Source organism: Pseudophryne corroboree, chromosome 2 (assembly GCF_028390025.1).
Source record: "Pseudophryne corroboree isolate aPseCor3 chromosome 2, aPseCor3.hap2, whole genome shotgun sequence".
Taxonomy (NCBI): Eukaryota; Metazoa; Chordata; class Amphibia; order Anura; family Myobatrachidae; genus Pseudophryne; species Pseudophryne corroboree.
This window is the reverse complement of record NC_086445.1, coordinates 349,433,980-349,447,178: the sequence shown is the minus strand read 5'-3', so window position 1 is coordinate 349,447,178 and position 13,199 is coordinate 349,433,980. Positions and strand designations below refer to the sequence as shown.

The 13,199-nt window shown below is 43.6% G+C and overlaps 1 long non-coding RNA gene across 1 annotated transcript in view; it reads right to left on the bottom strand.

Moving 5' to 3' along the window:
* The window catches only part of LOC135050800 (uncharacterized), a 74,295-nt gene that overhangs the window by 13,025 nt on the left and 48,071 nt on the right, over positions 1-13,199 (bottom strand). Inside the window, exon 2 of the long non-coding RNA XR_010241829.1 lies at positions 8,239-8,351. This is a non-coding gene — a long non-coding RNA (uncharacterized LOC135050800). The remainder of the gene's footprint in view (positions 1-8,238; positions 8,352-13,199) is intronic.

Genomic DNA, 13,199 nt, shown 5'->3' with positions numbered 1-13,199 from the left:
TGGGAAGGAAAAGAGCTGGGCATCAGTAGAGGGGAGCAGGGTGTCGGAGCAAAGAGATAGGAGCTGGACATCAGAAGAAGGAGAGCTGGGCATCAGGAGAGCTGGGCATGGGAAGGAAAAGAGAGCTTGAGGGCAGAGACGGGATCTGGGCTTTTTAGGTGGGAAACTGAAGCTGGGCATCTGAGGAGGGAGAGGGAAGCTTGGCATCGGAGTAAAGAGACGGATAGTACATCCCAGGAATCCCAGTATTTGTGGACACTCCCACAAAAAAAAAAAGAAGTTGCAGCTTTCCCTTTCACCAGGCCATGCTAACAACTGTAGTTCAACAATCAAAAAATAAAATACACTGACTTTTAAAAATAAAACTTAGCAAATGCTAAGACCAGTAGTTCACTATTTAAAAAATCCCAAAACCTAACATTTATGCAAAATATGCAGAAGTAGGCAGAACCTGTCCGCCTACTTCTGTGACATCACAAGTTGCAGTGAAGTTGGCTGGCCTCATAAAAAAGTTGCCTGGTTGGCTGGTCTGATGAAAAAGTTGTTTAGGTGTGTGGGGCACCGTTTTAGTTGGACAGAAAATTTGGATGGTTGGTCAGTTGGATGGTTGGAGGAAAGTTGGTCTGGTAGAAGAACATAGCAGTACTAATACTGATAATAATGTCAGTGGTTTAAACAGTGAGTGAAGTTATGTTCATGTGGTAAATATTGCAATAATTAAATTGCACATCTGAAATATTTACCTAGAACATCATAAATGAGTAAGAGAGAGTGCATTAGGTTGTGGTAGATACGGAATAAGTTACTCTGCTTGATGTGCACATAGTTCATTTTCCAGTATAGAGCTGGTATTTGCAGTTGAGCGATTACTTGAAGCTTTTAATGGGGATTTCAGTATTATTTACTGCAGCTATGTTCTTCTACGAGACCAACTTATAGGGTGGGTGAGTGCAGGTACACTGAGGGGGAATTATAGGGTGGGTGAGGGCAGGGATACTGAGGGGGAGTTATAGGGAGGGTGAGGCCAGGGATATTGAGGGGGAGTTACAGGAGAGGGTGAGGACAGGGACACTGAGGGGAGGGGGGGTTACAGGAGAGGGTGAGGGCAGGGATACTGAGGGGGAGTTATAGGGTGGGTGACGCCAGGGATACTGAGGGGGAGTTATAGGGTCGTAAGGGATCAGGTTTAGCTTAATTAGTAAGCGTAGGGATTTTAATCACCAGGATGCCGCTGTCTGTATTTTGACAGCCGGCATCCCAAACGCATATCATATGTATTAATTTCCTTATGAGCTATACAAGATGACAAGAATAAGGTTATGTTTTATAAAGGTCCTGTACTCACTCACCCAAGTAGCAATCCGCAGGCGGCATCATGAGTATAATGGGCAGCAGGTGTAGACACAGGGCTAACAGTGTTAGGGAGAGGCCAGATGGAATAGTGTAAACCCAGCTCTGCTCTTATTCTCTCTACTGGCAGCCGGCACCCACCTGCACAATTTAAAGGGAAGTGACACACCTTGCACCAGACTGGCCAAGGACTGACCATCTCTCTGGCTGGCTGGATGAACGGGTCACGGTGACTGTGGGGCGGGATAAGGCGCCTATTCACTCAGGGTGGGATAAAACTTTATATTGTCTCATTCCCCGCCCACTGTATGCCGAACTCTGCAGCCTGGCTGCATTGCAGAAAGGGAACTACAGGGGAGTGGAGACAGCGGGGTGCATTGCAAGCAGCAAGCCCACTGCCGTGGTTGCTTCTGTAGAGGCAGCAGCTGAAATAAATGGGTAGAAGATGGGCCAGCGGCAGCCACATGGGCTACACTCTGAGGGTCATGGGCAGTGGCGTAACTACTGCCCCCGCAGCCCTCGCGGTGGCTTGGGGGCGAGGGGCTGCCGCCACTGATTTAGAGCAGATTGACATGCGGACGAGCGTTCGCATGTCAATCTGTTGTCACTAGCCCCCCGCTGCGAAGTAGGAACACGGAGGGCACAGCGTGCGCCTCTCCCGTGTCCCTCTGAGTCTCCGGCGTGTCGGGGGCGTGGTCTAGGAAAAGGGGTCGTGGCTTCGCCACGCCCCCGTTTTCGTCACTGAGGGGTCATGCCCAGCGCTCTGTGCTGGCATGCCCTCTCTCCCACTGTCTGCGCTGAATAGACGCTGTGCGCATGCGCACAGCGTCTATTCACTACTGCTCTGCTATGCAGTGAGTGTAGGAGCCTTCCAACTGCCCCTCCCCCCCCATCGCGTGCATATATGGCACTGGGGGGGCACTGAGGGGGCATATATGGCACTGAGGGGGCATATATGGCACTGGGGAGGCACTGAGGGGCATATATGGCACTGAGGGGGCATATATGGCACTGAGGGGGCATATATGGCACTGCAGGGGGCACTGAGGGGGCATGTATGGCACTGAGGGGGCATGTATGGCACTGAGGGGGCATATATGGCACTGAGGGGGCATATATGGCACTGGGGGGCACTGAGGGGGCATATATGGCACTGAGGGGGCATATATGGCACTGGGGGGGCACTGAGGGGGCATATATGGCACTGAGGGGGCATATATGGCACTGGGGGGCACTGAGGGGGCATATATGGCACTGAGGGGGCATATATGGCATATATGGTAATGGCACTGGGGGGGCACTGAGGGGGCATATATGGCTCTGGGGGGGCACTGAGGGGGCATATATGGCACTGTATGTGTACCTGGCACATGGGGGGGGGCTATATTTGGCACTGGGGGCACGTGAGCACCTGGCATTGTGGGGGAATATCTGGCACTGGGGGCATATGTGGCACTGGGGGGAGAGGCTATATTTGGCACTGGGAGCATGTGAGTACCTGGCACCGTGGGGGAATATCTGGCACTGAGGACATATGTGGCACTGGGAGCACAGCCCTAGCAACAAGCACTACCCCCTAGCAACGAGCATGACACCCAGTGCATGAAACCCCTGGCAACGAGCATGACACCGAGTGCATGAAACACCTGGCAATGAGCATGACACCCTGAGCATGAAAACCCCTGGCACCGTGCATGGAACCAAGAGCATGAAACCCCTGGCAACGAGCAGGTAATTTAAAAGTAATTAGAAGCCTTACTGTAGGACTTAATGTGTAATGGGCATTACGGTGTGTGGCATAATGTATCACGGACATTGCGGTGTGTGTCAGAATGTGTCACAGGCATTACGGTGTGTGACAAACTATATCATGGGCATTGTGGTATGTGGTATAATGTCTCAGGGGCATTGCAGTGTGGCATAGGGTATAACGGGCATTGCGGTATGTGTCACAGGCATTACGGTGTATGGTATATTATATCACGGGCATTGTAGTATGTGGTATAATGTCTCAGGGTCATTGCAGTGTGTGGCATAATGTATAACGGGCATTGCGGTGTGTGGCATAATGTGTCAGGCATTACGGTGTCTGTATACTATATCACGGGCATTGTGCTATGTGGTATAATGTCTCAGGGTCATTGCAGTGTGGCATAATGTATAACGGGCATTGCGGTATGTGTCAGGCATTACTGTGTGTTGTATACTATATCACGGGCATTGTGGTATAATGTCTCAGGGTCATTGCAGTGTGTGGCATAATGTATCACGGACATTGCGGTGTGTGTCATAATGTGTCAGGCATTACGGTGTGTTGTATACTATATCACGGGCATTGTGGTATAATGTCTCAGGGTCATTGCAGTGTGTGGCATAATGTATCATGGACATTGCGGTGTGTGTCATAATGTGTCAGGCATTACGATGTGTTGTATACTATATCACGGGCATTGTGGTATGTGGTATAATGTCTCAGGGTCATTGCAGTGTGTGTCATAATGTGTCACAGGCATTACGGTGTGTGGCATAATGTGTCACAGGCATTGTATGTGCTATAATCTATCAGGGGCATTGCAGTGTGTAGCATAATGTATAACGGGCATTGTGATTCCTGTCATGTGTAACAGGCATTACGGTGTGTGGCATAATGTGTCACAGGCATTACGGTGTGTGGCATAATGTGTCACAGACATTGTATGTGCTATAATCTATCAGGGGCATTGCAGTGTGTAGCATAATGTATAACGGGCATTGTGATTCCTGTCATGTGTCACAGGCATTACGGTGTGTGGCATAATGTGTCACAGGCATTACGGTGTGTGGCATAATGTGTCACAGACATTGTATGTGTTATAATGTATCAGGGGCATTGCAGTGTGTAGCATAATGTATAACGGGCATTGCGGTGTGTGGCATAGGGTATAACTGGCATTGCGGTATGTGTCACAGGCATTACGGTGTATGGTATACTATATCACGGGCATTGTGGTATGTGGTATAATGTCTCAGGTTCATTGCAGTGTGTGTCATAATGTATCACGGACATTGCGGTGTGTGTCATAATGTATCACGGACATTGCGGTGTGTGGTATACTATATCATGGGCATTGTGGTATGTGGTATAATGTCTCAGGTTCATTGCAGTGTGTGTCATAATGTATCACGGACATTGCGGTGTGTGGCATAATGTATCACGGACATTGCGGTGTGTGGTATACTATATCATGGGCATTGTGGTATGTGGTATAATGTCTCAGGGTCATTGCAGTGTGTGTCATAATGTATCACGGACATTGCGGTGTGTGTCATAATGTATCACGGACATTGCGGTGTGTGGTATACTATATCATGGGCATTGTGGTATGTGGAATAATGTCTCAGGTTCATTGCAGTGTGTGTCATAATGTATCACGGACATTGCGGTGTGTGGCATACTATATCACGGGCATTGTGGTATAATGTATCAGGGGCATTGCAGTGTGTAGCATAATGTATAATGGGCATTGCGATTCCTGTCATAATGTGTCAGGGGCATTACGGTGTGTGGCATAATGTGTCGGGGGCATTACGGTGTGTGCATATTGTGTCATGTGCATTATTGTGTGTGGCATAATGTCTGAGGGCCTTTGCAGTATGTGGCATAATGTATACTGGGCATTACTATAAGGAGGAAAAATGACAAATAATGGAAGGGGCATGAATCAGGATTATTTTTCTTTCCTGTGGTGGCTAACGTCTGGGCGTGCAGGTTGCAAAACTGGGGTATAAGGTAGTCTTTTCCTGCAATGCCACGCCTCTTTATGTGAAGCCACTCCCATTTAAACGAAACCACGCCCCCTTTTTGCCGGCGCGCCTTCGGCGCGCACATGTTTGTCCCTTTACTAGTGTAAATTATGGGGGGGGGGGGGCGCCGTAGAATTTTTTGGCTTGGGGGAGAAAAATTTCTAGTTACGCCACTGGTCATGCGGTCAAAAGATATTTAATAGGTGCTGCCAGGAAAGATTGGTCCCATCGGCAGCAGCCTTACTGAGCCCCATATGGGGTGGCGTCGCAGTTTGACCACACTGGTCGAATAGCCCTCATGCCGACAATGGATAGTACCCCCGTGGGCTCTGCTTATCAGTGTTGACTGTGAGCAAACTTTGGTCTGCTCGCTTGTCACACAGTCAAAGCCCCGCCAACTACACACTGACTAAACCTATAACGCTGGCCTCCGACATTCAGCCCACACTCTGATGCTGGATCCCCGCCCCATCCTGCTCCTATTGGCTCTGCAGCATCTACCCAGCCCCTCTGAGCAGAAATGGAGTACTGCATACAAGAATTCCGGGGGATATTCAACATTGAACCTGGGAGATGTCCAGCAGCCTGCAAGGAACTTTAACATTTTTTTGCCACGGGTGACCCGCCCCCAACCCACAGGAGTCCCCCCACCCGCTGGTGCACCCCTCATCTGCGAGTGACATTCCTCCCCCCCCCCGCCCGCAGGTGCCACCTCTCATTTTGTCAGGCTGAGCTCGCTGCTTCCCCCTCCTCTCAGCCAGCGCTGTGCTTCTTATCAGCGCTGGCTCAGAGGAGGGAGAAGCAGAGAGAGCATCACGGAGCTTTGATCACAGACAGCACCGGCCGCGGGTGGCACAGCCAGGCAGCGCCCCCTCTCGGCTGGCGCCCCTGGCGAGTGCCATCCTCGCCAAACAGTAGATACGCCCCTGTGGTTTAGCATCCAACTGGGCATAAATTCTGGAAGCCAGTTTAAAAGAAAACAAGATGTATTCCCATTTTTGTAAGATTTACCAGAAAGGTCTTTTAAAGTGTCCTTATCGCCTAAATTTTGTGGACTAAGCCCAAAACTATCCAATAACAACAATGAGTCCATAAGAATGTAATCAGGTCATCAAGAATATACAACATGGATAAAACAGCCTATCAAGTTATTAGAGTGAGTATCTTTACTGAGGCATGTCAGCAATCAGCACTGACTGGTTCCTAATTGGCTGCAATCTCATGAATGTCAGTGGCAAACGCAGGATTTGCATGGGGGGTTTCCAGAACTGGGTGGAGCCAATCACGGGGGTGGGGACTGAGGTGACCCAGTATATGCTGGGTCCGTAAAACTAGTGTGTCTGTGCGTCTGTGTGTGTGTGTGTACATATATATATATATATATATATATATATACACATACATATCTACACATATATATATATATACCGTATATACACCTATATATATATATATATATATATATATATATATATATATTATATACTGCAGACGCCAGGCGCATCTTATTACCATATACAATAAAAGTGCGCTGTACATCTCAAAACACTACATCCCTTAAGAGAAAAGATTACACCCACACATTATCTGAGTTCCAAAGCTCATTGATGTATATATTTGTTATTAAAAGGATATGGATTCAATATATTACAATGTACAGTATACGTGTAGTTATATGGTTACAATTTATATAGTAATCAGTTAATACAAAATACATACAGTTACAGGCCAGCATACAATACCATTCCCTCAATGCATCCTCCTCTTAATATCTCATTCTCTCTCAGCAAATAAATACAGGAACTGATCTAGAAGCACCTCCATCATCGTCTGGCACAAAACAGCAACTCGCAACTGTGTCTCTCTGTAATGTGTTATCTAGTTTTGGTGGAGGGAACTTTCTCATTCATGATGAGTCACTAGTCTGTTTGTATGCTAAACAGGTTCAGCCTTGAAGACATCAAAAGGGGCTGGCCTGAGCTTCCTGTCCACTACCTGTTTCTGTAAATGTCTATTGTCCTAATAAGAGTGATTTTAGCTTTCATACATTTAATCATAACTTCTTGTTGCAATGTCCTACAACTTAATAACAAGTATCAAATGAATCTACACATTAATCCGCTTGCTTCAATACCAAATATGACAGGCCTATCTTGCTTCATTCCAATAATACACATACATGACATTACTCCATTATATAATGTTAAATCATTATGATGTCTGGCGCTTGATATTATTATAATTATGTACTGTATGAAATAAGTGTCGAATCCATCTCTGTGGCATGTCCGTGTAAATGCGTGTGTTACCATATATTGCTGTGCTCGCTGCGCGTATTTGCAAGTATAGCGACTTATAATGTGTGGAGTCTGTATGTTCTTTCTATGTAATATTTTTGACTTCGACAATATATACACCTATATATATATATATATATATATATATATATATATATATATATATATAATTACATACACACACACATACATACATATACACATATACATAGCATATTAAACATGCATACATATATATATATATATATATATATATATATATATAATCATGTGTGTGTGTGTTTATATGTATTTATGTATATACCTGTGTATATATGTATACACATGGATATATATGTACTATAATTAAAATAAAGTAGACTTTTATGAAGCACTTACAAGTGCCACCAGGAAGACAGCAGGCTGCAGAGGATGCTAGACAGCAATTAATAATACTCATGCAGCAAACAAAAAAAAAAAAAAAAAATTTTTTTTTATTTTTTTTTGGTGGAGGGGGGTTTCTGGGTGCTCGGAAACCCCCCCTGGGTGCGCAACTGAATGTGCAGTGTGCACTTTAAAATGAACATTTTATTTCATTATGGTCTTCATTTATAGTAGATGAGGAACAGGGAAAGAGATACCTTTAATGTGTAGATTATTTGTTATTACTTTTATTTAGCAACTAAAAGTAAATAAAATGTATTGTCTGTTAAAAAAATGTTGCACAATTTTATACTTAATATAAATAAGCATTAGCTAATGCATTTTGTGATACGCGTGAACACACAAACAATTACCAGGCTGCACAGTTAAGTAAGATGATGCTTACCAATTGCAAGGTGTTTTCTGAAATAAACTTGAACTATATGAAAACACTGCTGATACATGTCCACTAGGGGGAAGGATTAGACCATTCCATGAGACTGTTCAGATGAAAAAAGCCTAAAGAAAGAAATGTGTAAGACAGGGATATTATAGAAAATAAACCTGATTATAAAAGTTATTAAAAAGTGTTCAGGTTAATTAGAATAGCACAAATATGCCATATAATTCATGCCAGCCAAGCAATTGCTTTCATTAGTGTGCCTTGCACTGCACTGTAAATGTTGATTTGTTTTCATGGATGGAAAGCAGTGTTTCCCATTCTTGGTCATCCAGGCACACTAACGGTTCGGCTTTTAGTGATATCCATGCTTGAGCACAGATGGTTAAATCAAAATAATTTTTGCATGCCTTGAGGACCATGGTTGGGAACCCCTGGACTAAATCACAGGTTCCTCAGGACTCCAAACAGTTCATGTTTTCCAGGTCTCCTTACAGAATCACAAGTGACATAATTAACTCCATCTGTGCATCTTTTAAAATGTGTATCAGAAAATAAATGGATTTGCAGAGATCTAAAGAAGTATGGATTTACTAGCAATGTTTAACAGTTTCTAAGAAACCACCATTCCCTTTAATGTATGTACTACATTGAAACTAATGAGAGCATTATAATGAATGGGAAAATGTCATGGAGGTTTCCACTATTGGCCAAACAGGCCAATTATAGAATAATGATAGTGTAAATTTGGACACCATGCAGAAGGTGTCATGCCTATTCCAAATGATTGAGAATTCTGTGTATGTGTGTACAGGGCTTAAAGTGGTCCTGGAGAGGTGGTGGAACTCATAAAACCACCACCTACCTCCCTACCCCCCCCCCCCCCCCAACCTCCCTTTTCCACACACACACACACACACACACACACACACACACACACACACACACACACACACCTTACAATAAGCAGAGCCATGGCCAGTGCTAGTATTTTCGGAACTCCCCCTGCAAACTATAAATTATTGCCCCACTTCCCATACTTTAGAAAAGGGACATTGATCTCACAAAGAAGCAGCGTGGTCACACAATAGTATCCCCAATTCAAATTACACCACACAGTAGCACAATCTTATTCACATTACACTGCATGTAGTGCCCCTGATTCATGTTACATCACATAGTTATGCCCAGTGCTTAAAGTGGTCCTAGAGAGATAGTGGAACTCACCCCCCCTCCCCACGGCGCCCATGTAATAAAGGTATTGCCCGTAAAAAGGGGCGTGGTCTCTGTGATGTTAGTGTATTAGAATGCTTAATATTTGTAGACACTCCCTTACTAATCTGTGTAAGCCAGAATCTTTAGTGATGGTCCCTGGGACCAGGGGGATGCTGGGAAGTGGGTGGTGCAGTGCGCAGTGTGCCTGGAGTTGGGGATGGAATAAAAAGCACAGCAGTGAACTCACGTGTCTCTGGATTTTCAAATATATGAACAAAACATGGTGTCAGAAGAAGTTTAATTTGGACTGCTAGTGCTCTCAGAGTGTGAAAGAATCCTGCAGAAGTCTGTAAGGCTGTGATACTCGGTGTCTGCAAAGCCTGCCGTGTGCTCCTCTCTTCAAACAGTGAGTAACCATGGATAAACTAGCTCCTCCAACCGGCATGCTGATGTCTGGTAACTTGTCTGAAAACTGGAAAAGATTTAAGCAAAGGTTTAATATATATCTTGCTGCATGTGGAGCTGATACAGAGGCTGACAAAACGAAGGCATCCATTTTCCTCCATGTGATAGGAGAGGATGTGCTGGACATTTATAATAGTTTTCAGTTTGATGAGGGGCAGAATATGGTGCTATCTTCTATAATGCAAAAGTTTGAAGATTACTTTGTGCCAAGGAAAAATGTGACATATGAAAGATATAAGTTTTTCACATGTGATCAGAAGTCTGTAGATGGATTTGATCAGTATGTTACAGAGCTGCAATCACTCAGTAAAACCTGTGAGTTTGGTGATTTAAAGGATTCACTGATTAGAGATCGTATTGTCTGTGGAATACCTGATAATGGACTCAGAGAGAGATTGCTGAGAGAGCAAGACCTAACACTAGAAAAGGCAGTGACTATGTGCAGATCTGCGGAAATAATTAGATTTCAAGCCAAAAACGTTACACAAGGAAGCTGATGTACATGTAGTGCAGACAACAGAGCCAAGCAAACCTCCATTCTCAAGAATGAAGCAGTCTAAGCCACAGTCTAATAAGGAAATGTGTAGTAGATGTGGAAATGCTCACAATCCTAAAATGTGCCCTGCTTATGGTAAAACCTGCATGAAATGTGGGAGACTTAATCACTTTGCCAAATGCTGTAAACTGAAAAGGGAAACAACCAATGTGCATGCTGTTAAACAAACAGAGGAATTCTTTGTGGATTGCATTGAACTTTGCAGTGCAGATAAGAAAGAATGGATTGTCCCTTTAACTGTGAACGAGATTGTCATTCCCTTTAAGCTTGATACTGGCGCGCAGGTGAATTTAATATTGTTTCAAGACTATAAGACTTTTAGAGTAAAACCTAAAATTCATCCAGCCAAAGTGAAAGTTACAGGGTACACTGGGGAGGAAATTCCTGTGAAAGGTACATGCTTAGTGACACTGAAATATAAGGGACAACAGTTTAAAACATCTCTACTGATTGTGGATAAAAATGTGCAACCGATTCTAGGATTAAGTTCCTGTGAGAAACTAAGCTTGCTAAAGAAAGTTTTTATGGTGACATCACAAGTAGAAGATGACTGCAAATCAATGTTTACAGAATACAGAGACTTGTTTGAAGGTCTAGGTTGTTTGCCTGGAGAGCATAAAATAAATATAGACACGTAAGTTTCTTCAGTGATACACCCCTGTAGAAAAGTGCAGTTTGCGCTGAGAGAAAAACTGAAACAAGAGTTAAATCGCATGGAAGCCTTGGGTGTGATACAGAAAGTTGATGAGCCTACTGAATGGGTAAGCTCCTTAGTAATTGTTGAAAAGAAAAATGGACAACTCAGAATATGTCTAGACCCCAGAGATGTAAACAAAGCTATTAAACGAGAACATTTCAAACTACCAACCAGAGATGAAATCATGTCGCAATTTGCGGGAGCAAAATGGTTCAGTAAATTGGACGCATCTTCAGGATTCTGGCAAATGAAGCTAGATGAGGCCAGCTCAAAGCTTTGTACATTTAATACACCAGTAGGTCGATACAGATTTCTTCGACTACCATATGGAATATTGTCTGCTCCAGAAGTATATAACAAAAAGATACACATGATTTTTGAACATATTCTAGGTGTTGAAACAATGATGGATGACATTATTGTCTGGGGATCTACAAAGGAAGAACATGATTCTAGATTGAGACAAGTAATGGAACTTGTCAAGAAAGTGAATCTAAAGCTAAACAAGGACAAATGTGAATTTGGCGTGAATACACTCACCTTTATGGGTGACGTGGTCTCGGATCAAGGTGTAAAACCAGACCCAAGGAAAATATCAGTCATAGTGAATATGGAACGTCCTAACAACAAAGACGACGTCAGAAGATTCCTAGGAATGATTACTTACTTAGGAAAGTTTATTTCTCAACTCTCTGAACGAACAGCCTCTCTTAGATGGTTGTTGGACAAAGATAACGAGTGGATGTGGTCACATGAACAAGAAAAAAGTTGGCAAAACTTGAAACCGATCATTACAGAGCAACCAGTGCTAAAATTCTTTGATCCTGCGAAAAGAATAAGAATTTCAGCAGATGCTTCGCAATTTGGCCTAGGCTCAGTGCTGTTACAAGAACATGAGGATACATGGCAACCAGTAATCTATGCATCAAGAGCACTGACAAGTGCTGAAACAAGGTATGCTCAGATAGAAAAAGAACTTCTAGCGATCACATATGCATGTAAACGATTTCATCAGTTTGTGTATGGTCAAACATTTACAGTGGAAACTGACCACAAGCCATTGGTAGCTATCATGACTAAATCATTACATGACTGTCCTATGAGAATTCAACGAATGCTTATCAGACTACAGAAATATGATGTACACTTGCTGTGCTGTCCCGGAAAATACATGTGCATTGCTGATGCACTTTCTCGTGCTGTGGACAAAAGTGAAGGTTCCAAAAGTCTGATGGATGAAGAGATAGAAGCCTATGTTAATTTGATTGTAGCTTCTCTACCAGTGTCTCTTGCAAGACAAGAACAGATTAGGAAAGAAACTGAGACAGATGACACAATGAAAGTGTTGAAAGATATCATTCTGAAAGGTTGGCCAGCAGAAAAACATGCGTGCCCGCTGTCTATCCATGATTATTGGATGTACCGCAGTGACCTTACAGTTGTCGATGGTATTATTTACAAAGGCAATAGGTTTGTCATACCTGCACGACTAAGAAAAACTATGCTGTGCAAGATACATGAAGGCCACTTAGGAGAAGAAAAATGTAAGCGGAGAGCGCGTGAAGTTATTTATTGGCCAAGAATGAACCAAGACATAGCACAGACTACAGCTACATGTGAATTATGTCTTACGTATAGACCGAAACAACAAGTCGAGCCACTGAGTCCTCACACAGTGCCAGAGAGACCGTACCAGAAAGCTGGCACAGATTTGTTTATTTGTAATGGGAAAACGTACATTGTCGTGACTATTACTCTAACTACCCTGAGGTGAAGACACTAAATACAACTACTAATATAGCCATAATCAATTGCATGAAGTCAATCATTGCAAGGCATGGTGTTCCTATGGAAGTATTCACTGACAATGGTCCTCAGTTTTCCAGTGCTGAATTTAGACAATTTGCTGATGAGTGGGAATTTGTCCATACTACGTCAAGTCCCCACTATCCACGCTCAAATGGGTTGGTGGAAAGTTCAGTAAAAACTGTAAAGAGTCTCATGAAAAAAGCTCAAGGAGGTAAAGAAGATTTC